We start from the raw sequence: 22,999 nt of genomic DNA, 5'->3' as shown, positions 1-22,999 counted from the left end.
ATTAATGTATCTTTACCTCAGGACTAAGGAACTTTTATATGTGTATATATGTACAAAATAATTGTTAACAAGTATGGAATTGCTAAAGTGAAGAGCTATTGCTTGTGGAACACCCTATTAGAATTTACTTTAAGAAACCTTTTGAGGAGAAAGAGTGTTTTCAGAGAACTACAGAATGGTTGAGGTGAGAAGGAACCTCTGGAGGTCATCTGGTCCCACCGCACTACCCAAGCAGGGACACCTTGTCCAGGACTGTCTTATTTATTTCCAATGTTTGTTGCTTCATTTTCCCAAGGTGATTTTTTTTTTTTTTTTGTCTGTTTCCTTTCTATCTTGTTTTTCAGTCACCTAATACTAAGAGCCTGACCTTTATTATAAGCAACCACACTTTGATTTGTACACTGTGTTGAAGTGTAGACAAATGAGCAACTATTGTAAGCAAAAATGTAGACCACTAATCTAAATAAAGTAGATTACACTGGTGATAAAATGCTAACAGCCATTCAAGTCATGCTTTCCCCTTAAAATCATTACAAAGCATAATTTCCATTTAATTACTTATACAGTCAGTTTGTCCTAGATTCTTAATTGTTTTTGGCAATAAAATATGATGAATGTGTTTCCTTTTATATGTCTAGCTGGTTTAATTTCCACTTAACAGCTTTTCTAGTGTTGTAACATAAAAAGGATATGTTAATCATTCATGATATTTCTTCAGGAGATTTTTCAGCATTTTCTAGGATTGCTTTCTGTCCAAATCAAGTTTGTAAAATGACATGTTTAGGGGAAAAATGGACAAAACTTTTTATGAATCACTGTTAAAAATTCTATTATCTTTTCAAACTGTTTCATTTTGTCTCTCTTTTGTTCAGTACTTTTTCTTTATTTTCTTCACCACTTATGTACAATTTCAATTCATCTCTAGTGAAAAAAAAAGTTTTTTTTTTTTTTTTTTTTTCCTTCCTTATCCTAGAGTTAGGAAAATCAAGTCAAAATTTTCTTTGTCAAACTTTTTGGTGTAGATCAGTGCTAGCATGGTGACTGATCTATTCACTGTTTTTCTTTTTGTCATGTTTTTAACTCACATTCAGCTTTATTGTTCTGTTGATGATTTCCTATTCCCTGAATTCTTCCTGGTTGTAATTTGGTATACATTGTTTCATTTCTTTACTTTCTTATTTTTTTCTGTTGGCTGGAAAGCATGAGACCAATTTTTTAGGTTCACCTATGTCACATAGTGACTCTAAATTTAAAAAAATGTAAGTGTGACTTCTGATGCACTTATGCATCAGAAGAATGTATGATATAAACAATTTTTTTTTTCTGAGCTGATCTAGAGAGTTAATGTATATGCTGTGATCTACACACATAAATAAAAATCTATAGCTAGCAATGGAAATAAAATATCTTGGGGATAAGTTCTTTAAGTTCTGCTGAGAGCATTTTCTTGGGGGAGTGCAAATATTTCAGACACAAACAAAAGCCATTGATTGTGAGCTGACAAAGAACAAGTATGAGAAGTTCTTTATAGGAGGCTTATTCTGTCCTGTATCCTGAGCACCCTACAGATAAGCATCAGATAAGTTTGATGTTTTTCTTCAATTGGCTTAGCCACACAGAAAAATTGCTGTCCTAAGAAAACATATGAAATGTCCAGCCTAAGATGACTCACCTACTTGGAAGAGAAGACCTATAGATCTTACCTTTATCAGAGCCACAGAAAACAAATTTTCAGAGGATGAAGTGTCTTAGATGACTGATGTAATGAATTACCTAATCAATTTTCAGCTGAGGGACAAGGCAATTTCCTGTCTAGACTGTATTGTAGAAGTGCTTGATACTAATTTTCAGCAAGTGAAAGAAAAGCTTTCACAGAGGTGACTATTTTCTGTTTGTACAAAGGCTGCAGAAGACCCTGCAAGTTTTTAAAGGTAATACTAAGCTGACTAAAAAGCAGGATACACAATCAAATTTAACATCCTGCTCTCCTCAGTGTTTCTGTTCAGAACAGTGTTTATCTCCAACTTACCAATAGAAAAAAGAATGTGACACTAAAGCTAATTTGCCACAGGTCTTCATGTACAATCTTCAAGGCTGCATGACGTAACTGCAATACTCTCATATTGCTATACAAAATTAATGGAACCATTTGGAATAAAAGGCTTTTTAAAAGTAATAGTATCACAGTTTGACTGATAGGTTGCTTTGCCTGCTCAGATATTTTTGTCACTATTATTAAACTATAATCCAGAGGACAAACTGAATCATTTCTTCTTGTTTCTGAACTGGATTTGGCTCATTAAATACACTTTTACTTTGCAAACTGTTTGATTTCTTTGATTATTCATCATGTACATATTATCATTATATATATTTTTACTACATACTTGCTGTATCTCTGGTATAGGAGAATCACCTCTTTAATGTTAGTCTTAGCAGCTACTTGGAACTATTAATTCATAAATTGTAGAATTTCAGTATAGTTTTATTGATCACATATCCATCTAAAGGCATAAGAGAAAAATGTTTGTAAAATTGCATAGGTGACAAGAACACTGATCTTAAGGACATGCATAATCCATTTTATTCATAAATCAGGAGCTAATTTCCATATATCAATACATTAAGAAGATTTTCAGAGGAAAAAAAAAAAAAACGCCATTAAATCAACAATGAAGAAGAGTATTGTAGAAATGTTTCGTAATTTATTCTATATGTTGATAATACCCAATAAATGTAAATAGTTTCTACATGAAAAAATCTGCTCATGCTTTTCAGATGAATTACACTGTATGGAAGTTATTTCACAAAAACATTGTCATCAAATGGTTTAGGTTAGGAGGGGCCTGTGAAGGTCATCTTGTCCGATGTGCTGCCCAAAGCAGAAGTCAAATCCGCAGTGGATCTGGATCAGTCTTTTGTGTGTCATGAGGAAGAAAAGACTCAGTTTTTCATTGTCTCCACCTTTCCTGGAAGGGCCTGTCTCCAACCTCCCAGCTCTGTCCCCAGGAAGGCAGAGCCTGAGGGGGTGAAGCACTGAGATCACTAATGGAAACAGGGCAGGTACAAGGCAGGGTGGCAGATCCTGGCACCTTCTGCAGTCCTGAGCACCACAGCCTTTGTCTCAGGAGCCAAGGAAACCTGCCCTGGGGCTGCACCTGCTCCTGTGCTGGAGTAGTTGCTTGTATTTTCTTGTCTTTGTGATAATTTAAGTTCACAATTAGAAAAGGGAAATCCCACACAAGGATTTGATGTAGAACCAGGAAAAAAAAAAAAAAAAAAAAAAAAAAAAGGAAAAGAAGTTAATTAGTTAATTTGTCCACAGATATTTTGAAATCCCATCCTGAAGTTATGTTTATTTTTACAGTCCTAGAGAAAAACTGAAAAAGTCTTTCATCAAAAAAAAAAATAATTACTTGAGCTAGTTTGTAGGCACTAGACTTTATAAAGCATTTTAAATGCCTGAGATGGAAACAATTACCTACTGACAATACTGAACAAACAAGTGGCACTAAACAAATACAGGTCTAATTCCTGACATATTTAACTAGTTCTGTTTGAAAAAAAAAAAAATCTTCTTCACAGAAAACTGTGCTGGAATAAAAAATGTGTACAGGTACAGACTTCAGGGTCTAACTTTATAGTAACAGAGAAATAAAATGTCCAGCACGGAGCCATTCATACAATAAAGCAGCTATAAGGCCAGTAGCTCTCTACTGTCACAGCACAAGAAAGGAATGTGTATTTCTGACTGCAAAAGTATTTGCAGCAGCTCTAAAGATCAAGTAAAAAGAATACTTGAGGTTTTCTAAACTTAATTATCTGATTTTATTATGACAGAGAGAGTAGCATAGGCTGACAGCATACATCTTGAAATTAAATCTGTGTGCTATGTAAAATAATACCCTCCCACTTCCATGGCACTACTGTTGACTTCCTGAAACAAGATACAACAGGAACAGCACAGTTAATCACATTCTGATGTCAGAATTTCTCAGAAGAGTTGATTTTAAGAAACAAAATTTCAACACCACATACCTTGAGAAAATCCTTTTGTAAGTAAGAATCTTCCTTTTAAAAAGAGTCATATCACCCTAAAGAAGGACCTACCCACATCTCAGCCTTGGATCACAGGTGCAGGAAAGGTGGCTGCTGAGTACCAGACCAAGCATGCCTGTAGAGCTGTGGAGCTAAGGCTGAACTGCAGTTTGACTAGTACAGATCAGTTTTTTACCCATCTTCAGGCCAAATCTACACAAGGCATACTAATTTTAGGGTTTGTCTGCTCACAGGTTTTTCAGATATTATCTTGAGCTGCCTACATGCTAATGCAGAGCTGATACAGCCCTTTAAAAACGTGTGCCAGAACACAATTCACATACTGAATGGTGGCAGAGGTGTTAGAAATATGGTCCTGTGTATACACTGACAGCAAGTTGTGTTTAGTGCTGCTGCTGAGAGGAAGTAGGCAAGTCAGTACCAAAGAAAAGTCTTAAGCTTTGCTTTTAGCACATCAAGACCTTGCCTGGGCTTGGAGGGATTGCTGCAGCAGCCCCAGTGTTCTGCCTGCAGTGGTGTCTTTTGCGGCTTATGATCACAAGAGAAAGTTCAATTCTCCCTGGTCTTGTGTCTCAAGAAGTTGCCTGAAGAAGCCACCACCCCTTCTTTCCCAGGGCACCTGCTGCCCACCTGAAAGGTGGCACAAGTATTTCCACAACTGTTCACTGATCCAGCACAAGGATCTGATCCAGCTAAAAAAATAGGTTTGGTGTTTAGTTGTTGTTGTTCATAAAAATAATTTTAAAAAAGGTTAATTCCCTGCTCTTTTCCGATGCAGAGCCATGCAGATGCCGGTGTTAGTACAAAAGCAAAGGCAGCAGCACTGCTGATATCTGCCAGATCACAGCCGGAGGGGCAGTGTCTTGTTCCAGCAAAAGGTGTGTCCAACAGACAAATAATTACAGAAAAACCTGCCAAAACTGGAATTACAGATGACATTTCCCATAACAGCAAGGAAAATTACTGGAATCTCTCACCTCAGGCAATATTCCTGCGGCTGGTACCATCACACTCCACATCTCCAGACCTGTGTCCCTGCAGGCTAGCATCATTGAACTTACTTCCATGGGTAGAAGACTTTTACCTTTTACTTTTCCCTAGGAGATCAGGCACAGGCACACATGCACACGCTTTCTGTAAGAGGAAAACGTCATCCAAAATCCATCTGAGAGCTGTGAGGCTCTGTAACACTCTTGACAAAGGGTTGTAAAATAAACCTCGGCCTGTTGTCCACATTATCCTTTTCTTTCTAACTGACTGCTTGCAAATTTTTGAATTGCTGAAGTGCCCCCTTTTTTATACAAGCATAAAAAGAAGGAAAAGATTAACACTTTGTTAACAAAAACAATGCAGTAGTCATACCTAGCCACTATTTCCCTGACTGTATAACATATTTTATCTATTTTACATGAAACAGTAGCAGTATATTACTACAACACCTGCAATCAGTAGCAGGGAATATGCTACTAGTAGCAGGGAAAACATCTTTTAAATAAATAGAAAGAGCAACTGGAAGTAATCAGCAAATTGTCGTGTACACAGAACTTCTCAGCTGTTAGTACACATTTTATTCTGTAATATTTATTCTTCTTTTCTATGTTAGCATAGTTCTGAGTATTTGTCAGATACAAAGCCATATACAGACATGTGCATTTGGTCCTGAAGCCAGTAAAGATGATACTAGATGATACTAGTGTAGATAGCAGTAGATGATATCTCTGGACCAGATCAGAAGCTGGAGGAAATTGGCTTCAATGTATCTCTGACAGTTTATAGCAGCTGAGAATCAAGATTGCTATCTCTATGTGAAATGGAGTTTCGAAGACACATCAGAGTGCTTTTATAAAATGGTTTCAGTTTCTTCAGCAAAGATTTATCTTTATATGCCCCAACTCTCCAGTAGGTGGTTTCCTAATTTTTCTTCCCCTTATTCTAACAGTTTTGTTGATCATTTTCTCTTCAGTTTCTGTGACACAAAGTTGAATTTAACTTGTTGTGAATTTAACTTGACCTGGGAGTGATGGTGGATAGTTGGCTGAATATGAGCCAGCAGTGTGCTCAGGTGGCCAAGAAGGCCAACAGCATCCTGGCTTGTATCAGAAACAGTGTGGCCAGCAGGGCTAGGGAGGTGATCGTCCCCCTGTACTCGGCTCTGGTGAGGCCGCACCTCGAGTACTGTGTTCAGTTTTGGGCCCCTCGCTACAAGAAGGACATGGAGGTGCTTGAGCGGGTCCAGAGAAGGGCGATGAAGCTGGTGAGGGGCCTGGAGAACAAGTCCTACGAGGAGCGGCTGAGGGAGCTGGGCTTGTTCAGCCTGGAGAAGAGGAGGCTCAGGGCGACCTTATCGCTCTCTATAGGTACCTTAAAGGAGGCTGTAGCGAGGTGGGGGTTGGCCTATTCTCCCACGTGCCTGGTGACAGGACGAGGGGGAATGGGCTAAAGCTGCGCCAGGGGAGTTTTAGGTTAGATGTTAGGAAGAACTTCTTCACTGAAAGGGTTGTTAGACATTGGAACAGGCTGCCCAGGGAAGTGGTGGAGTCACCATCCCTGGAAGTCTTCAAAAGACGTTTAGATGTAGAGCTTAGGGATATGGTTTAGTGGGGACTGTTAGCGTTAGGTCAGAGGTTGGACTCGATGACCTTGAGGTCTCTTCCAACCTAGAAATTCTGTGATTCTGTGATTCTGTGATTGTTACTTCAAACACTTAGAAATAGCCATAAAAACAGATTTAGGCATCTACAAGTAACAAACATGCACCCAGAACTGTGCTCCCAGTAGTGCATGTAGGGTGGTTATACACCCCAAATGTTATCAGAAAATGTCATATGGTGAACATGGAATTGCCTATTCACCAACTACCACTGATACCCAAGGAGTATCCAAAACTCCCATTTTTCTAATGTCCTCTAACCAGGACTCACAGTCTCTAATCCTCCACAGAACAAAGCATTCACTTGTCTCTAAATAGGTTATCAAGCTTCTCTCCAGTGGGAGTTGATGTTGCTTGTGCCCACGTGCCAACAACACTGGCTTAGCAGTTGCTTCATGCTCACAAGAATTGGATGTATTTGGTTCAATACCACATCACTTAGAGATTTCAGACTGACAACTCCCACCATTCACAAAGTGCTCTGGTCAGGCTGGAGAGCAAGACAGCTTCATGTCCCCTCCACTACTGTGGAAACGGGGCACTATGTGATGGAACATGGTCCCTAGAAGGCTAGAGGAACATGGATATGCATGGAAGGAGAGACAAGGAACACAACTGCAGGAGAGGGTCTGGGGGAATTTCCTCCTTCTGAATCCAGTAATCCTGCCTTTTTTGAGGGAATCACAGGCTGTCAGGGCATATCCATACAACAGGGTACTTCACGGTAGCCTCTGTCCTGTATTCTGCCTTATTCTGCACAGCACAGAGCTGGGATGCTCCAAAGTAGAAGTACAGGACTCCACTAAATTTTCAAGTCTGACAGGTCTGACAGAAAGACAGGAAGGCCCAGTATACTATACATATATCCTTCAGGATTAGGAGGCAGTCATCGGCACAGAAATTTTTTTGGAACAAGATTTTCATCTTGAACTCTCTGATGTGAGCCTTACTACTTCTCACAGATATCTCCATTCCTTATCCAGATACCTTCATGTAAGAGGGGAAAGAAAGGCTTGGTTTGTGGACTAGATTAAAGATTAGTCCTGGTAACACATTTTTTATTTAAAAAAATCATTTTATTTTTTTTTCTTGACCTGTATTTGTTACATTAAAAAGTCATTTCTCAAATTCTATTAATTACTTGCCCGAACCCTTCTCATTTCTGGATTTCCATCAAAATTTTTAAAATTCTTCAAAGTAATAAAGTTCATCAAAATACTTGAGCACATATTGAACCTTAAGAATGCTCTCAAGGCAGTCTCTCTTCAGAGGTGATCTTAAGCAACAAGGTTTAAGTACATGTTAACAACTGGGTTGCTGAAAAGAGGATATACTGCATCAGATCCCATCCTGATCTAGTTGAAGCCTCTATAAAAGGATATCATCAAAAGCAGTGACTATTGGATTAGGCTGTTAACCTCACTGCTTTGAGACTAATCTGGGAAAAAGACTAATGTGTTTAATTGTACAGTAAGTTCTTAGAAACTCACAGAATTTATTCTTTGCATGTGAAGATACAAGGTATCTTGTACTATGAAAAATACGCTTGTACTAACAATTTCTTTAATGCAATTTCATTATTAAAAAAAAAAAAAAACAAAAACAAAAAACCACAGAACACCAACAACAATCTACAAGGAAGCTTCTTGCACTTATGAAGCCTAAGGACTCTTAAAATAATTAATAATATTAATTTATGTCATCTTTATCAAACATATATATGCTGTGACTTGTTTGGAACAGAATGATTAATCCCAGGCGCACTGTCTGAGATCATCAACACAAGCTGCACTGACAGTACAGCACCATTTATGGCTTGAGAATACTTAACAGCTTCTGATAAATAAATGGGGTGTTAGATTAATTAGTATTTGTGAAGTGCTCTGACTTCCTAAGATAAAATGTGCCAAAAGTGCACGCTTATTTCTTATTGTGTTGCATTTTATAATGAAAAGCAAAGAAATTTCCAGAATTGCAAACAAGTGCTCATTAAGCAGAAGCTTTAATTAATGCAGAATAATGGGAATGTTTTGCACTACATTTGGAAATACCTGCTAGTGCACATGTAACATTTTGCTTCTTATGCTCAGCTGTTGATCTCTGACTAGTGCTTGACAGGCAAAGGGCTAGAGGAAAGCTCAGAGGGACACCTAGTGAGGAGGGTGCTGTCCTTGTACATGATGCTGAGCTTGGGTTCTGCATCATGTACTCTGATGCTACCAGAGGGGGCATGGGTTTCTTAGCCCAACTCTCCCCAGCTAGATCCTAGTTTTCAGAGGGGGTACAAGAGGCTCCAAGTCTTCCAGAATTAAAGAGACTGACCTTCATATCTGAATATGCAGCTTTCAAGATGAAGGTGAAGACGGCTATAAAGCAGGCTGCCTGTGAACCTGCAGTCCATCTCAGAATTAATAGTTTGTACACCTGTGTTCTGAGACAAATGCTTCTTCCTCATTCTATAAATAAGCTCTAGACTATATCACACTAAAAATCTAGAACTAGAGTCTCTCTTTGAGCAACACCAAGCATGCTGTGGCAACCTCTCCTGGATAAGTCATCACTGATGTTGTCTTTGTTTCTTTACCATGATGTGTGTGGGATGCAATGGAGAAAGTGACCACTGATTAAAAGTAGACCTTGCCTTTGTCCACTGTTACTTCATATGGTCTTCCAACAACTGTGCAGATTGTTATGCTTAGTTTAAATTCTAGAAGATATTTTTTCTAGAACTTCTGAAGGTCATGGTTGCCTGATAAACTCTACTAGACAATAGACAGTTTTCTTACTGTGGACACAGTCTACCTCCTAACTTCAGCAATCTGGAGATCAAAATAAAGATGGGAAATTCCTAACATTCACTGTAGAGGGAGAAAAAGGTCTACCACTGTGTTTCTCAAAATACCACAGTTACCTTTTTATCTCAGTTAGAAATAAGGAAGAATTTGGCAAGCTAGTGTACAATGGCCTGGAAAGCATTTACTGCCTGTACAAAAATTTCCCACAGGGAAAGTTCAGGCTTTCAAAAAGAAATCCTGCAGGAAATAGCTCCTTATCCAGCCATAAGCACCACTCACAAAGTGAAGCTCTGTTGCCCCTCATGACCAAAGGGATGTAATAGTAGAAAGAAATTTCACTTTTAACTAGATTTTCTTTCCTCTTTCTGTTTTTTTTTTTTTTTTTTTTTTTTTTTTTTTTCAGATCTGTGTAACTTTTGGTGTATCTGTGGGTTAAAGGAATCTTGGCACTTGCTGTATCAATGACAAAACTTTCAAGCTGAAGCTCTGTTATCTAAACCATTTTCTAACTGCAACCTAGCTATTTATATATATATATTGTCCTATATGGGAAGAAAAATGGCCAGTGTAGTTTTAAATGGCATTAAGTGCTCCTTCCTTTGATAGATTACTCAACAGAATAATGGATTGCTTTGTCAGATCTTTTAAATATATATATATTTATTTTTATATATTTTTTTTCTTTTTTCCTGTGGGCTATTTGCTCAGTTTTGTTCAATATTTCTAGAATTGTTACTGCTGCATCCAATGTATGGGCTGTGATACCTCACTAGCAGAGAACGTATCACATGAGTATGTGTTCACAAAGATTGTCTGTTTTATCTACTGTTGTAAATAAGATTTAATAATAAGCATGGAACACCGTTTCCTTTGCAGCTGTGTGCAACACAGACTTTTAATCCTGAAATATTTGGAAAGGTGAAGTCAACAGAAGATTTAACCTTTTGAAGTTAGGAATCTTGATTCTGTAAACTTATTGTTTATAAAATTTGCTTGAAACTTGTAGGATTGAATGCTGAATTATTCACAATTTGATTGTTGAGATTATATGAGATATTGGTAAGCAAAAGATTTGGCCCCAAAAATCTCAAATTCTTTTAGAAACCTCTAGCTTTAGTAAGACATGCTAAGGTTAGTGGCATTCAATAATTTTATTGGAAGAAGGTTCTCTCTTGCATGCCTTATCAAAATAATTTACACCCAGAAATAGGCTCACTTGCAGAACTCCATTGCCACCTTGTTCATGCATTATCTTTTCAGTCCTTGCTTTAGCTCGCACCGCTGTAAATCACTGTTTGTTTGTTTTTTTCCAACAATCTGAGTATTCATGAAGTAAGGTACACTTTAGAATATGAATGGTAAATTAACTAATTAGGGATATTTTCTTCAAAAAAAATGCTTTTTAATGTTTTTTTTTTTTTTTTTTTTTTTTTTTTTTTTTTTATGCCCATATTTTAGACCTTCACCTCTTGTAATCTAGCAGTGAAGTTATGACTTGAAGGTGTCACCTCAATTCAACAAGCAACAAGAAAAAAAGAAAAAAGCCTAAAACTCTCATGCTATCCACTTAAAGTCTTTGGGTCTTTGGCAAAATTCTGTGTTCCATGAAACTTAGTAAAATTTGAAAATTAGGTGTTCCTTGCTGCTTATTATGGCTTTTACAAGGCCTGATTGCGTTGTTTTTCTGGAATCATGTCTAATGCAAGCAAAAGGCAAAGAAGGGAAGGGAGCAATCCCTCTCATTACACCATTAGAGCTGTTAGAGCGTTCACCTGGAACAGAGGCACATGCCTGGATTCAATCTTGATCTGCCCAGGGAACTGGCAGCGATGCCTGCACTTGGCAATACAGGAATATGGACCACACCCCTGGCACTGACAGGAGAAGCTGTGTCCCACTAATAACTCAGTGAACCGATGTGTGCACAGAAAATGCTCAGTCTTACTTGACTGATGGTCTCTTAATTTAACAATAAGCATATTTTCACTAGTCAGCAGATGTTTCTGAAGTTGGTCTCTCCTGCTGCTTTCCTTGAAGTTTCATTCTTGTGCACAGATGTGGAAATGTGTTGGGTCAGAGGGAATCAATGGCACACCAGCAGGCAGAGCACCTGTGGGGCAGACCTCCAAGTCCAGGAAACTCCTGGATGCATCCTAGATCGCAATGCAGCCTGTGGTTATCACATTTATTCAAGAAACTGAAACAATCTTCAAATTCCTGCCTCATCTCAGGCAAAGGATGGACTTGTGCCCTTTATGTGACTCCAAGTGACTACTTTTAACGTTGTATCATTGGCTATGGGAAACAGTGAAGAGGGAAATGTCACTTACCTGCTGTGACTTAGAAAGGGAAGGGCTTGGTTCTTAGGCCCTTACCATTGAGAAGGAATCACAGCTGGGACAAGGAGCTGGGAAAAATGCTCATCTCTGTGAAAGGATGAAAGAATAAATGTTATTTCTCTCCTTTTATTTTTACTTCTGTCTAAGTTTGTGACTGTACAGAGAGACAAGACATCTTAGAGCTGCTGCTTTCCCTAGGTTACAGGCACGTAACCTTTATTGCTACTGTCCCCTGGCACCGCTCAGTCCTGTACTCCTCAGGTCCGGGTGTGAACAGGGCTCATGATCTGTTCAATTTTCCATTATGCTAGAATTCACTGAAAATTACTGACTTCAAATTTCTTCAGGAAGTTATGAAATGTTTTGGATGTCATGTTGCTCATCATAAGTAAAACCTTTGGGACCTAAACCAGACTAGCAATAAAAAAGATGTTTTATGTTCCACGTTCTCTAATAAAAAAGAGGCAATATCTGCTATGGAAGGAAGGATTCAGAGGAGTAACCTGAGATGCCTCAGGGAAGAAATACAGATAGAGATGTGCTTCTCTTTGGTGAGGTCCAATTTAAGCCTCAAGAACAGTGCCACCACTGCAACAGTTCCCAACGTGAACAAGCTTCCTAACAGAGGATGGGCCAGGCTGCAAGCATAACCCACTGCTGATTCTCCACAAACCCAGCTGGTTACAAACCTGTTTGGGAGCCCTGGAGTCCATGAAGGCCTGCTGCACTCCTCCTGACCTGGGGAAAACCTCAGCGGGATATATTTCAGTCACGACTGGCCTACATTTCTCTCTGAATCTTTCACTGCATGATTTTGACTCAGATTTGACTAATGGGAAAATGGCATGTACCTTCCTCCCTTCTGCCTATCTGAGATAAAATCCAGGCCTAATTCCTTCAGCAAATAACTTTACAGGGTGAGCTCAGCTTTCCTGTTTTCCAGGTTAACTTGGGTTAATTAATAATGAATTCTTAGTCATTAAGCAAAAGATAATTCCTTAGGGAAAAATTCCCTGCTGTCATCTCATTTTTTATCATTGTCCAAAGAGAATTTTAATTTCATAAAAAAATATATAAAATATTTTTATTCCAATTTAAAAAAGAAAATCTTACCATACAGTTTCCCATACATTTGCAATTCTTGCAAAACTCTACAGTTAATAGAAAACACTCCCAAAGCAGCCCTGACCCCAACAAATGGAAAATGAAATTTGCCCATTTCACCCCCTTTTTCTCTCTTTCTGCCATATGAGGACTACTTGTATTTAGTATGCTGGCACAGCCTGTGAGCTAAGCTCTCAGCAGTTTGAATCTAGACTTTGTCATCAGAGGCAACCAGTTATGGGAGCAAGGACACTGGTTTCAAAACATATGTTTTCCCCTGCAGCCTTTTTTGGAGGGCTACAGTCAGGGAGTACTTGTGGAGTAATGCACTCCCAGAGAGTAGAGGTGCCCTAGGTTGATTATTTATTATTTCAGTTCAATAGATTTAGCGACATTTTGGCAGTGACTAACAGTCTAAGTATTTAACCTGTCTAGATGTAACACGGACAAGGTCATATTAATCAGAAAGGTAAGCAGCAAATTTGATGTACCAGAGGGGCTGGCAAGATGATATTGACTAAAAGATGCCAGCGGTCATTTATTAAAGTTACTCCAGTTCCAGGAATCTTGAAAAACAGGGATTTGAATGTACATAGTAGTAAGCCTGATATGGCTGTGATGTAACTGTATCTGCGCATTATTGTTATTATACTCTGTTTTCTATTGCAGTATATGATAGTGTTTAGGAACGTACAAAACAGAGCCCTGTTCCTTATTGCTCTATCAAAAATAAAATAAAATAAAATAAAATAAAAATCAATCACTTTTAGTTGATTGCTTGCTCTGGACACCAAAGCTCCCTCTAAAAAGATACAATTAAAGCTTTCAATTTCTGTGTTTCCTGTCAACACACTGAGGGAGGAGGTGAGTGAGGTTTGGGACTGCAAATATTTTCAACTGTCTCAGAGCTTGTTACATCGGAAGTGAGGCAATTCACAGGGCAGAATACTTTGTACCTCCTGGCAGCTGTAGCTTTCCTTGTTTAAAACTGCCTTGTTTGCAGAAGGGCTACGCATGGGTGTACATGAAAGCAACTAAAGCTGTTATTCACAAGGTTCCTGAAATACATTAACCTTGTCTTGGAATGGGGCAGGGATTTAGTTTAATGGTTACAGCAGGGGCAATGAGATTCTTCAATTGAACTCCAGCTTACATCAATATTTAACTTTGAGGAAGGCTAGAATTCAGAGAGCTGTTGCTTTTTACCCTTGTTTTAATTAGTACCCTTCTCCTTTCCCAAGATATTTGAAGGTTGTAACGAGAAATATTTAGATCCCTCTTTCCATATTCATTGAATATACTGATATTATATTTTATTAAAGAGTCTCAAATAGCTTACATCCTACTCTTAATAACCCTATGCATTACAAGCTTCTGTTTCCTCAAGCTACAGACAAATCCTATTACAGGGAGTAGATTAAACTGGGCCTTGACAGATCTTTGCAATTCCCTGACAAAAAAGGACAAGTTGTCTTACTAATAAGACGACATCATGATCACATTAATACTATGCATCTCAGTGCTCTCAGATACTACTTTTATGCACACCCCCTCTAGCAGGCACATTACCCAAATAAAAATGAAGCAGTTTTCTTGTAACAATAAACTAAACTATCTAGCAGAAAGAATTACTTTGGATTCACGTTGTGTGAATGAGCCATCAGTCAACAACAACTGCATGCTTGATCATGCCCTCTGGCTCCTCATCCACAAGGGACCCAGCTCATCCAGATTTGCCTCTGCCACTATGAATGATGTGTACGCCTCTGTGTACAAACATGAGCCTGGAACAGAGGGCAGAGCCAGAGCTGGCAGAGGAGAGCACAAAGCAGCATTATATTCAACTTTCTCTTGGGCTCCAAGAGCCCAAGTGTAGTGGAGGACAGACGTTAGGTTATGAATGCAAGGGAATGGCATTACAGTGCAGAGAAAAATATCCCTTTAAAATGCTCTGATCTCTCTAATAACCCCTAATATACAGTCTGTTATTCAGTCTGTCTTTTTTTTTTTTTTTTTTAATCAACAGAAACTAGCCTGAGTGGTCAGTTGCTTGTAATCGGATTTTAAAAGGGGCCATGTGAATTCTTCACATTATTTTGATATATACAAGGATAAAGAGAATTGGTGACACCAGCAGTAGCAGACCAGCATGGAGAGCAGAAATCTGGGAAGAGTATGCCTTCCAGAAGCTGTCCTGCTGTTAGGATTTCCCACTACTAGAGAATACCCAGGAAGATAAGTGATAGAGAACAGAAAGCATGGCAAAATCCTCAGTTCCTTGGATATTGCTGCAATGAAGTTAATAAAACCATAAATAGCATATACAAAGCCAGGAGACTGGAATTCTTACATTTTTCTCCAAAGACAGACTTATAAAGAAATAGCAGCAAATGATTATTGCTCTCTTTCTCAGTAAAGGTACCTGAAAACAAAACTTGCAGATCATTTTTGCCGTTTCTCAATGAAAGTAGCTTACAACAAAACCTTAAATGTTATGCTGTCCGAGAGAAAGGCAACAGTGACAGAACAGATCAATCATGAGCGGTTGCTCGGAAGAGGGAATATAAAATCATGCCCAGGCTTGTTTAAATGCAGTCTTAAGATGGATGTTCTTGAGAGAGGAACAACGTGACCACACGGCTAGCCACGGTTAGACACAGCTGTGCAGTCTTCATGGGGAAGAAAGGGTCTTAGAGAGCAAACGTGGAAATAATTCACAGGTATCTTGAATGATTAATGTAGGTTACTTCAGCATTGCACTAGATAAAAATGGCACTGACCTTTTAGTTCAGATAGAAAGCCATTCATAGAGGAAATGTGAACAGATAAGCACAGTTCTGGATATTATTTATTATTTATGTACTTAGACTACCATATACTTGTCAAAATAGACCTGTGATGACACCAAAGTAACTCAAACCCCAGAAGCAATTGCAAATGACCTGAACTCTTCATGGATATGGATACATTCCAGGTTTTTTGGTATGGATATTGAATGTCTGCATGCTCTCTCAGATGCTACCTTGGTGCTAATAAACTGTTATCTAGAAAGATGTTATAGTGCATCTCTGAGCTTTGCAAATACAATACAAATTTGCCAGTAACTTCTATGCCTAGCTAACTTTTTGTATCCTTTTATATTAAAGATTGTGCTTATCTCCCCCTGAAAATGTTCTTTGGTTACGCCACCATATGATAAAGCACAGAAGTAATAAAGCACTAGTTTTCTGTTACCTGTCAAAAACAACCATATAGAGGTCAACTAGTACACTTCGAATAGTTTGTAGAATAGTTTATTCACTATAAATAGCTATTCACTGTGCTTCAGAAACTCTTAGAAACCAGCCAAAGCATTGTAGACACAGCAAGGCCACTGCGTGTTTGTCCACTGTTCGTAAATAACACCTCCTGAGGTAACGCATCAGACTTTCTTCCCACTGCTCTCAACTGTATCAGACATAAAATGCACACAGATAGAGTCATGTCAGGCAGGGAATGGGACTGGATGGAAAGCAAAGGTACAGCAATGAACCTTCACCATCGGTAAGATTGTTGAGATTAGTGACAAGTTAAAAATCTCCTGTACTTTTTCCCTGCAGCCCACAGGACAGTAGTGAAACCTCCATTTTCCAGGGAGTCTGAGTGGGCAGCTGCAAGAAGAGTGTCCTCCTTAGCAGGTGATAATGACTGTAAGCACAATTTGTTCAAAGGTGTCTATTGACATAATGCTGAATCTATATGTTTCTAGAGTTGCAAAATGAGGCAGTGGTCAAAGCACTCTCCTTCTTTACAGGCTACGGTATAGGCTGTGTAATAAAGGCAAATAGAATAGAACTGCCTTAAGATAAATATGCTTTGAGACAGAAGAAAAAGATTTTTTGATATTTTTTTCTTTTTTTAAATCAACAGATACAGAAAAATAACCTTTTGCTATCTTCAGCAGCTAAGGCTGAATCTTCATGTAGGAGTATAGATCCATTTCTTCTGTTCCTTTTGACAGTTATTTGTTTTTCCATCACAACAGAGTGGCAGACAAATGAACATGCTCAGGTGCTAGTTCAATAAAATTTGGGGCAGGTATATGAAATCTGAAGCATATATATATATATATATATTTAAAAAAATAGTAGTTTGGGATCCTGTTACCAGATCCATTTAGTTGTATTAAAACTCATCATGTTTTGCCAATCATAATTTTGTTTGCTATTTAAGACTGACATTATTTTAGGTTTGTTATTCTCTTCCTGATGCTAGTTATACCAGTGTACCAGTGACTGGAGTTCTGACCGATATTTTTGTTCATGATCTTTCTGTACACTTTTTTTTTTTTTAATAAAACATAACAGGGGAAAAAAAAAAAAAAAAAAAAAAAGAATGCATAAAAAGTCTCAAATTCAAAGTTATGGTTTCCATGGCAACTTTAAGTCCCTCATGTTGTATTGTACATGCACTAAAAATAAACATGTAATGAAGCACCATATTTCCTATGTCAAGGAGAGCAAGTGACTGCAACTTCAGTTTTAGTGTTTACAGCCCCAGTATAACAGGAATGTATTTTTACAGTGAAACAGACACACAATGCACAGTGCCTTTTTGATGAGTACATCTGGACTGCTCGATGGGCTGTGCTGACTTGCACTGGTTGGAGCTGGGCCATCTATGCACGTACTTCTGGAAGTGTGCTGCATGGAGGCACCGCGTGCACTCTGGGGAGAGGTGGGGTAACATGTTCCTATACAGTGCAGGGGCTTACAGGAGGGCTCCCTTATAGCTTCAGCAGTGCCAGAAGAAGGGGATGGGGCACCACTGACCACGTGCAGCCTGTCGTTGGCATCTAGTCACAAACACCAGCAGGAGCAATAATAATACAATCTAAGAGTATATGAAAACAAACAAACAAAACAAAACAAAAAAAAATATTTGAAATTCTAAGCAAATCAAGAACTAAAGCATTTGAAAGAGCACAATAAGGAACAGCAGCATAATCAAGGAACTCCCTTTCTCCCTTTCACATTAGGAAGGGAGAAGTTTTGTAAATATTTCTGGTCTTCAAATGAATTTAAATGCAGTCAAGAACTTATATGCACAGATAAATCTGTTTCTAAGCTATTTTTCCTCTTCAGAGATTGGTAAAACCAGAACTCTAAGTACATAAGCAGTTCCAATAATTCTTTTGTATGAAGGTATCCTTAAAACTAGCTGGGACACAGGTAGTCAGTCATACAGAAGTTATTTCCTTTTAATGTCAGGCCTATGCACACCTGTTCAGTCTTTTGTCATAAACTATTGCACCTTTGAACAAGGGGGTCAAAGCACTCTGTGGCTTCACCTCGTGACAAGATTTGGAGATGCTATAATGCTAGTAACATATCCCATAAGCCACACTAATACAATTTTGTTTGACCTGCAGTTACTAAATAAATAATATCCTTTGCACAACTCCATTTGCAATAAATGAGTATCTGAAGGGTGACTGTGGCATTAGGTGAGTTTAGTTTACAAACAAAAAATAACAACAACCAAAATGGTAGCATACAAACTAAGACATGGCAACTTGCATGGTATATATGTTCACAGTGAGGACCACAGACAATAAGCAAAAGAAACAGATATATTTGTTTCTGGAACAGGATAATGAGGCAATATCTCTCTTTCTGAACCTTTTCCTGTGTCTTGGAAAGAGGAAACCCAGATGTACCCCTGACTTTCCTAATACTTACAGTTTATGAAATCAGTTTAATTTAATGAGTGTATCTTAAAAATATTATTCCAGTCCTATAGGGTAAAACGCTTCCTGAACACTTGTATGTGAATGGTGTGGTGTTGGGACTTTGTACATTTTTACTAAGAAAACACTTACAAGTCCATTTGCTATAATATTTACACAGGACAAGGGATCTCTCCTAAAAACTCAGTGTCGATGTTAATGAGAAGTACATGTGAAAACCTCAGAAACAAGAATTGAATGTAGACCCATGACAGGTGCTTGTTCTAATGGTCATCTGCAGATGTGAGAGCCTCTCTCAGAATGTTTTGTTGAAATGGCACACTTGTGAAACAGCACATTTCAACATAATAATAATAATAATAGTAATAATAATAATAATAACAAAATGCTGTGACCAGCTCAGCTGCAGAACTGTGATACACACTTCTATGGTAATTCTAAAACTACTCCATATAACACAGTAATTCTCAGCATAAAAACCTAAGTTCTGGGAAGTTCACACCTTTTCACAATCATCTTTACTACTTGATTTGCTTATTTCTCTCTCTCGTGAACCACAGAATTCACTGAACAATTTCTTGCAACAGTAAATGTTCTGTGAAGATAACAATGTCAGGGGCATATATCTATTGCTTCCAAACCCAAGGGTTTAAAATTTAAGTTTGAATCACAGACAATACACACAGAATATTTAATACGGTGACATTCTCTAGAAATAGATTTATTGACTCATCTGAAGTCTTACTGATGATTGGTATTAGTTTTCAGAAAAAGTAATGCTAGAACTGGTCCCTCTAGAGCACGTACCTCAAGTGAACTCAGGTGTAGAAGCATATTTTCCTTTTTCCAAAGAGAAAACTGTGATGGCAGCTGTATAGCAGATCTGTTTCACACAGATGTTATTGAAGGCAGGGTCTGCATCCTAGCTGCAGATCAACATATGGTACACTAGCTGAAATTTTATTTTTCTATCTTTACGGCTCCTGACTTATTTATTACTGACTATTGCAAGACTGAAAGAGAAGCAAAACAGAAAATACTCCAGCATTGCAACCACCGTGTAAGACATAGTTAAAGATCCACTTTCAAAATTATTATGTATTTTAAGACACTTCCTGGATGCACTCCACCTAGCTGGAGGTACGCATCGTGGGGACATGCCACACCTGCTTCCCTGCAACCTTGGCCTCCTCCAGGTGACTGTAGGATAAGGTGACCTGGACCTACTCAGAGACTTTGTACTGTGGTGAGTTAGAGAACATGCAGTTATCTTTTGCCAGGGCTCAGTGACAAGCACTGAGAAGTGGTGATATCTTTCTGCTGCAGTTAGCTATGTCCTGACAGGTCTATGCAAACGGCCTCTTGAAGAGAATAAAGAACAAAAAGCAGGAGAATGTTTTCTGTTTATCTTTTCTTTAACTGTATAACCTCTATCAGGCTAAGTGCAGGTGTAAAAGCAGTGTAATTAGATGCATCTTAACACTTCTCACCTGCTGCTTTTATCTCCTCTAGACTGAGGATATCACTAGTTCAAGAGAAAACAAACACAAAACCCATGCAGTCAGAATGTTTCTGCTTGGTAAGGCAGTGCCAACACTTGACACATGGAACCAGGTTTCTGACAGAATTAATCAATGAGAACTTGGCTTGCCTTGGTTAACCGCAAACAAAAAACATCTTAGCAAGATCTCTTCACATCATACTTAGAAGGGCAGTTCTCTGTCCAGTGCTCCCACTGCTCATCTCACACCTCAGGGCATATAGTGTGCTGTCCCTGTGTCCTATTCCACTCCACAAAAGTATTTTATCTTAGCAGGCCTTTTCAATCTTTGGCCTTCCTGTGTATCCAGAAAAAAATCTCCTGCCCTCTCCCTTGGGAGTTGTCTCTTTCCTCTGTTCTTTACTCCCAGGCCCTCAGCCCTACTTACATCCTTCAGAAGACTCTTGCAAACATCTTGATCTCTCACCCCCAAACTCTTTACAATTCCTAGTAAGAAAGACTGTGTATGAGAGCATGTACTCATTAATTCACTGATGCTTGTGCACTGTTTGTTCTTCTTTATACTTAACTCTTTCTTTCTGTATATCTATTTTTCCCCCCTCTGTAATTCTTGGGGAATAGTTCATTTTTATGAGATCTGTACCAAGAACTACATATTGTATTTTGGATCAACTGTTTGTTACTAATTATTTAAGGGGTAAGTGATCATGTAAGAAACACCTGAAAAGAAATACAGATGAATTGCCAGAGCCCAAATGAATATTTGACAATATTATAATTGAACAATATAAATTTGTGACACATCAATTCTAGTAATTATGTGTCAAAGTTAGATCCATCTACATTAAAAAGGCTATTACAAATGTTATACTTTTTTCATTTTAAAATAGTTGAGAAAATACATTTTCCTTGGACCACATAAAAAGAATGAGAAATCTCCAAGGTAGAGGTAAGTTGCAGAAACAAAATTCCTGTGTAAAGGATTACCTGATATTACAGAGATTCAGACTAGAGTAATAAGACCATCAATTCTATTTTTCTTTAGTTTCTATGCTTTGTGGTTTTGTGCTTTTATACATATGTACACAGTACCTAAGTGGCTGCTTCTATAAAACAGTTTAATATTAATAATGAATATCTACAGTGAGGCTGACAGAGGGAGGAAAAAAATATGAACAACTGATGCAGATAATATGTTGACTATTAATTACCATGAGTGATTCATTCAGTTCTATACCTAGACATAAAGTCAAACTGAAAGATGAAAGGACAATTTAGAAAAAGACTATGACTTGCATAGTTATCAGCTGCAGTATCTGAGACCTCAAAAACTGGTCTAATTACAGCTCATCTGAAAGATACCAGGGCCTTATCCTCCAGAGGAAGTATTAATGGAAGATTACCTGCTTTTCGAAGCCAGTAAACCCATCTGTAGGTTCCATATCAGCTCCCACCAGACATACGTCTTTTTACACATGGGTGGTCTGTCACATGATGATTGACGCAATCTTGACAAGAAAAGGGGTAGAAAAATTATCACTTTGTGCAGATATGACCACTTCTGACTTTGGCAGGTGAGGCAGGCTGGATTGCCTAACATGGACCTAATTGCAGAAGATATTTTTTTCTTCAATGCTTCCATTTTCACAAGCACCAGGCAACATATTTGTCCTTTCTGTGCAGATCAGTCCCCTCTCAGATTATGACTTCTGCCCTATTTCTTTCACTGAGACCAGCTACACAGGCAGTGCTTTTATTCTGTAGTGCTGGATGCTACTGAGAGTTACTTTGCGAAGTAGTGCTGACTAGTACTTTGCTACATGAACGCAGCTACTTGTAGCTAGGGTAGTTCTCACTGTAATCAAGAACATCACATTTCTGCCCTTTTACAAACATTACATGCATGAACAAAGACAAAAGAAAAATTGTCCTGCCAGGATACTGGCAGGATTATAAATAGAAACTTTGGTGTTCAGGTGGCTTGAATGTCAAGAGGGAAGGGAAGGGAAGGGAAGGGAAGGGAAGGGAAGGGAAGGGAAGGGAAGGGAAGGGAAGGGAAGGGAAGGGAAGGGAAGGGAAGGGAAGGGAAGGGAAGGGAAGGGAAGGGAAGGGAAGGGAAGGGAAGGGAAGGGAAGGGAAGGGAAGGGAAGGGAAGGGATTGCCCAGGATTCAGATGCTGACAAAGTTATCTCATATGGTAGTCCCTGGGTCCATGCGATTTAAATTTCCTCAAATAATAAGTTTGATGACATACTTCCTCCCTTCTCGAAAGCTGAATCAGCCTATGGTCCATTTGACTGAGGCATCCATTACAGCCATGTGGCCTGTGATGATTTCACACAGATTATTTCTAAACTTGCTTAGTCTTGATTCCCTCACAAAGGAAGAAGTCTTGCTTTGTGAACATGAAATCCATCTGAAACAAAAAGCAAGATGTGCTTTGTTCTCTTGCTATGTCAAATAGAGCCAATGCTCACTCAAATGTATTTACTAACAAAACAAATGCTTTCTAAAAATAAGGAAGGAGAAAGAATATAAACAACTAGTTACCAGATTGATCTCTAGGCTATGATTTAAAATACCTTTCAGTGCACCTGAATGTCGCTGAAGTCAGAAAAAAAAAAAAAATCAGCCACCACAGACTCACTTGAATAGTAAAGGACTGGCAGATGTGGAACCTGAATATTCAATAACTACTGAGCAGAAACAGTAGGTCTCACAGTGTGGGACTTTTTTTTTGTTTGTGTTAATTATACTAATTAGAATTAGAACTTCCACCACTCAAATTTCCTGCAGCTGCGTGGTGCTAGCTGCTATTGTTAG

The 22,999-nt window shown here is 38.4% G+C and overlaps 1 long non-coding RNA gene across 2 annotated transcripts; it reads right to left on the bottom strand.

The window, feature by feature from the left end:
• Positions 1 to 3,177: 3,177 nt before the first annotated feature.
• Positions 3,178 to 22,589, bottom strand: LOC116488195. 2 transcript variants are annotated; one of them, XR_004253138.1, is made up of 5 exons: positions 22,431 to 22,589; positions 21,580 to 21,684; positions 11,835 to 11,930; positions 5,037 to 5,193; positions 3,178 to 3,196 (listed from the first exon to the last, which is right to left on the bottom strand). It is a non-coding gene; the product is annotated as an uncharacterized LOC116488195 (long non-coding RNA). The 2 variants fall into 2 exon arrangements; XR_004253137.1 differs by lacking the exon at positions 3,178 to 3,196 and having other exon boundaries at positions 4,777 to 5,193.
• Between the last annotated feature and the right edge of the window lie 410 nt (positions 22,590 to 22,999).

The sequence above is a fragment of the Aythya fuligula genome, chromosome 3, assembly GCF_009819795.1.
Source record: "Aythya fuligula isolate bAytFul2 chromosome 3, bAytFul2.pri, whole genome shotgun sequence".
Taxonomy (NCBI): Eukaryota; Metazoa; Chordata; class Aves; order Anseriformes; family Anatidae; genus Aythya; species Aythya fuligula.
This window is presented reverse-complemented; position numbering and strand designations above follow the sequence as displayed.